We start from the raw sequence: 6,000 nt of genomic DNA on the forward strand, positions 1-6,000 counted from the left end.
TGTCACCGTGCAGTTTCCCGCCTCTGATTTTCCACGGGTGTCCTCTTGTTGCCGTGGGACCCCTGAAAAAGAAGATATCTTCTTCTACCTCGATGCGGCCTGTGAGATACTTGAACGTCTCGATCATGTCTCCCCTCTCTCTGCGCTCCTCGAGCGAGTATAGCTGTAATTTATCTAACCGTTCTTCGTACGGGAGATCCTTCAGTCCCGAGACCATCCGGGTGGCCATTCTCTGGACCGATTCCAGCCTCAGCACATCCTTATGGTAATGTGGCCTCCAGAATTGCACACAGTATTCCAAGTGCGGTCTCACCATGGATCTATACAAAGGCATAATGACTTCAGGCTTACGGCTGACGAAACCCCTGCGTATGCAACCTATGATTTGTCTTGCCTTGGAAGAAGCTTGCTCCACTTGATTGGCAGCCTTCATGTCCTCACTGACGATCACCCCTAAGTCTCGTTCTGCAACCGTTCTTGTTAGGATCTCGCCATTAAGGGTATAAGTCCTGCATGGATTCTGGGTACCCAGGTGCATAACTTTGCATTTTTTGGCATTGAAGCTGAGCTGCCATGTCTTAGACCAGCTCTCTAGTAAGAGTAGATCATGCATCATATTGTCGGGCATTGAATTTTTATCTATTGTGCTTTTGCCCACTACATTGCTTAGTTTGGCGTCATCGGCAAATAATGTTATCTTACCTCGGAGCCCTTCTGCCAAGTCCCTTATAAAGATATTGAACAGTATCGGGCCCAAGACAGAGCCCTGGGGCACTCCACTGATCACCTCCGTCATTTCAGAGGGGGTTCCATTCACCATTACCCTTTGAACCCTACCTCCAAGCCAGTTTCCAACCCACTTCGTCAATGTGTCGCCCAATCCTATGGAACTCATCTTGCTTAGTAACCTGCGATGAGGCACGCTATCGAATGCTTTGCTAAAGTCCAGGTATACGATGTCCAGGGACTCTCCAACATCTAGCTTCCCCGTCACCCAGTCAAAGAAGCTGATCAGGTTGGATTGGCAGGATCTCCCCTTATTAAATCCATGTTGACGGGGATCCCGTAGGTTCTCTTCATTCAGGATCGTATCTAATTGGTGTTTGATCTGTTACAAGAAGGGAACAGTGGTCTGTTACAAGAAGAGATCAGTGGTCATGACTAGTGAAGAGGGCGGGTATTCTCAGGGAGTTAAGAAGAAGATAGGAGGAATGAGGTAATCGTGATGTTAAGACTTAAATTATTTCTCTACCTAGAAACAGAGGTAAGGGGGAGGATTAGCGATTATCTTAAAAGAATCATTCGAGTCCACAATCCTTGCCTCAAATTCCTCAGTGAACCTTGAAATCCTCTCCTGCAAACTCTGGTCAAATCAGTTAGAAGATGCTCTAACAATTACCCTATTCTACATTCCTCCTAAGAAATGGCCCGCCGCCAAAGACACTTTCTACGAATTCCTCCTTAGAAACTCGACACTAGGCCCATACAACCTACTGACAGGTGATCTAAACATTCACCTAGAGCAGACCAGGGTGACTCCAAAGATCTACAATCCTTCATCTCTTCCCTAGACTTCTTTGTGCCGCCTCCAGAAAAGACCCATCAAAAAGGCCACCAGCTAGATCTAGTTACTTTTTCCTCCAAAGAGCAAGTCAATCCCTAGATTTTCTGGAACCAAGCCATCTGGACCGACTCTCTATGGTCAGACCACCATTTATGTAGCTTCCAATTCAACTGGCAAGTAAGACGCCCCCCAACCAAATCAAAGATGGCAATAAGAGCTAAGAAAATGGTAGCTAGCAGAGGTAAGGTGAATCCAGTAGAATTCTGGTCACATTATGACATAACTTCTAGTTCAGACCTGGACTCCTTTTCGGCGGATTTTTGGACCAACACAAGTACACAGATTTTAAACAAAATGGCCCCCACTAAACTAAAAAAAATAAGAAGTAAGAATCTGGACGGCTGGTATGATAATGAGTTAGGTAATGTAAAACGGGAATTACGGAAACTCGAAAGACAATGGCTGAAATCAGAGGACAATGTGGGGAGATCAAATTGGAGACAAAAACTAAAGGAATACAAAAAATTAATAATAAAGAAGCGTACCAACTTCTACGCCCCAAAAATCAGATCTCCGAACTCCAGCAGTAGAAATCTCTTTGAATTAGTCAACAAGCTCTACGACATACAGACCTTCTCATGTTCTACCCTAGATTCTCCTCCATCTGCAGACGACCTGGCCGACTTTTTCAACAACAAAATCAACAATTTGAGATTTAAACTAACGGGCCCCACAACTAAACATTTGAACCACCCAGTTGCTCAACACAAAGATGAATCTAGGGTAGATATGACCTGGAACAACTTTACTACTCCATCCTGGCAACAATTCTCCAAATATTACATGAAATATACAACTCCTACTGCAGACTAGACAGCTGCCCCCCAAATATCATGAAAGTTGTTCAAAGCCAAGTTATACGACTGGCTCTCCTCTCTCCTACTAACCGGTATCTTCCCTGAAGAATTAGGCCAGATTCTTATCACCCCGATCATCAAAAATCCTAAAGAATCTACCAAACTGACCTCTAATTACAGATCTATTGCGAGCACTCCCTTCTTCGTTAAACTGAAGGCTTGGTCAACCAGGAACTAGTAATGTATTTGGATAAATTTAGCGTACTGCAAGACAATCAGTCAGGTTTTCGTTCTGGGTTCAGCACTGAAACTATCATTGCATCACTGCTGGATTTCCTTCATACCATATTCAGTCAGGGTACCAATGCCCTAATCCTATAACTAGACTTGAGCAGTGCCTTCGATCTGGTCGACCATATCATTCTGATTGACTGCCTGGAATTGGTCTTTCAGGTAACGTGCTAAAATGGTTTCAGGGTTTTTTGAGCAAACGGTCATACCAAGTCTATAGTGACAATAAAAAATCTTGCAGATGGGTAAATTCTTGCGGAGCTCCGCAGGGCTCTCCTCTATCCCCCACATTATTCAACATATACCTTGCCTCACTAGGGAACTTACTTCAAAGCTTAAAAATTAAATTTTATATCTATGCTGATAATATCACCATAGTTATCCCATTTACTACTCTGACCTCCGAGACAAAGATTCATATATCATTCATTCTAGAACAAATTGAACTATGGATGACCGACTTCAAATTGAAGCTAAACACAGAAAAAACTAAATTTTTCCTGGAAAGCCCTAACGACAAAATCAAAGACTCATCGATCTCCTTGAAGGGTCAGGTCTTCCCTATCGATTACTCCATTAAAATTCTGGGAGTGACTCTGGACCGCCACCTTACTCTAAATGCTCACACATTTTTACTGGTTAAAAAATGCTTCTCGCTACTTTGGAAACTCAGAACTATCAGAAAATACTTTGATGCATTATCTTTCCGCCTACTGGTTCAATCTTCCATCTTAAGCATGCTCGATTATTACAACATAATCTACTTGGGAGCCTTCAAAAAAAACATTCTAAGACTTAGAGTTATTCAAAATTCAGCAGTTCAACTGATCTTTGGGTTGAAGAAATGGGATAACATAAGCCCCTATTACCAAAAACTCCATTGGCTTCCCCTGGAGGCGCGAATTTTGTTCAAGTTCTCTTGCCTGTCTTATAAATCAATACTTGGTCTGGCCCCCACTTACCTAGTTTCCCAATTTAATCTGGCAAGTTATACTAGACCCACACAAAGAATACATCTGTTCTCCTACCCAACAATAAAGGCCTGCCACTAAAAAAGATTCCTGCCCAGAACCCTCGCCTTCCAGGCAGGCAAATGGAACGATTGGCTGAGTAACATTATCTTACACTCCTCAACCTACCTTAATTTTAGAAAATTGATAAAAATGAGTTTGTTCAATCGATTTGTAAACTAAGAATTCTATAGCACTGCAAATTCAACCATTAACCTTAAGAACTTTTTAGCTTTCTACTTCTTCCATTATATAAGATTGTATAGATCTCTTTGAATTGTTGACCTCTTCGCTGATTGTCCAGCGTTTCTTGTTGTAAACCGCCTCAAACTTTTCATGGCTTTGGCGGTATATAAAAATACAATTATTATTATTATTATTAATCAGGGATTTCTTGAAGAGTATGGTCTTTATTTATTTTCTGAATAACCTGTAGCTATAGAAATAGTCCACTATCAAAATACTAGGAGTGACTCTAGACCAGGGGTGTCCAATGTCGGTCCTCGAGGGCCGCAATCCAGTCGGGTTTTCAGGATTTCCCCAATGAATATGCATTGAAAGCAGTGCATGCAAATAGATCTCATGCATATTCATTGGGGAAATCCTGAAAACCCAACTGGATTGCGGCCCTCGAGGTCCGACATTGGACACTCCTGCTCTAGACCAAAAGATGACCATGGAAAGCCAAATCGCTGCTGTGGTTCTTAAAAGCTTTACAGCACTCTGGAAACTATGATCAATCTATTCCTACTTTGACACCTTTCCTTTCCAAATCCTATATCAAGCTCTGATCCTCAGAAACACTTAAAGAGACTCTGGATGATTCGGCATACAGCTGTGCACCTTATCTTCGGCCTAAGGAAAACTGACCACGTCATGCCTTACTACAAGCAACTGCAATGGTTCCCAATCGAGGCCCGATCATTATTCAAACTGGGTTTGCTTCATGTACAAGGCTCTTTATAGCCTCCTACCAAACTACATGACTGAAGTATTTGAGTTTACCTCCCATGACCCTCCTTTTGCGCTCTATCTTCGCCTACCCCTCCTTGCAAGGAAAACTTTAAAAAGCTTACATGACAAAATTACTATCCTTTCAAGCAGCTCACTACAGCTGGGAATTACTCCCCATTATAGGGTCTTCTTCAGGCGAGGATTAAAAATGTACTTGTTCAACAAATTCCTAGTAGAGCACTAAACCCTGTGCCCTCTTTGTGTGTCTCTCATTCTCCTCAAGACAATGGAAAAAGCACTAAGTACAGATTCATTATACTCTTACTACCAGCCCCCCTCACTACTCTCGCCTTTTCAGGTCTCCGTATCTATATTTGTACTGAGATTCAAACTCTGTTAATTTCTTGAGTTCTTCTTGTATTATCCTACCAGTATTGTATTCGACTCTGACCTTGCCATGATCCTTTGTTATTTGTACATGATCCTTTGTTATTTCTACTTGTATCCTCACCTCTCATGGATAATCTTCTACTTAATTCCTGTTAACCGTATCGAACTTCACGGTGTATTGTGGTTTACAAATACAATTTTTTGTTACTATGCCTTAATTTTTGTGTTTCTGTGTTTTCTATTTTGTTTCTCTGTGCTGAGCCATCAGCATATAGCTCTAATACAACCTTACTGTAGCAACCCTTAGTTCTATTGTGGCAGAATTTATCATGCTTTGTCCATTTGTTGAATTAAAATTAAATTTACCCAGGGAGTGCTGCCTGGGGGCAAATGTAGTTAAAACAGAAGAAAAGGCAAGGGAGACGTTTGTCCAACCAAACAGGAGTTTTTATTCTTATTCAAAACTCCTGTTTGGTTGGATGGACATCTCCCTTGCCTTTTCTTCTGTTTTGTTGTTATTTCAAGGCAAGGTTTTCTGTTTGTTCATCTGGCCAACGTAGTTAAAATATGCAGGGCTTTTGCACACACTTTTGTAGATGCACAGATGTAAAAACGAATTTTGCATAGAAGATAACCTTGGACAAAGCCTTGCATTAGACACAGCATATTCAAATCAATGGTAATGAGGCTATTAGATATTCTGTCCAGAGGCAGAGAAGTGAGCAGAAGACTTAAAGGCTGAGTATAATGCTTGGGCATTTTAAGACTAAGGAGATAGAGAAAAGTTAGCTAGTTCTACTGCAATCATCTGTGATTTTGCCTGTTTCTTCTTTCTTCTGTGAGTGTACAGAACCTGCAAGTTTTTTGTGGCCTCCACGAAGAACATGGATGAAAAACAAAATAGGTGAAATGTGCTGGAAAATCTGGGCAAGGG

The sequence above is a fragment of the Geotrypetes seraphini genome, chromosome 6 (assembly GCF_902459505.1).
Source record: "Geotrypetes seraphini chromosome 6, aGeoSer1.1, whole genome shotgun sequence".
In the NCBI taxonomy this organism is placed as follows: domain Eukaryota; kingdom Metazoa; phylum Chordata; class Amphibia; order Gymnophiona; family Dermophiidae; genus Geotrypetes; species Geotrypetes seraphini.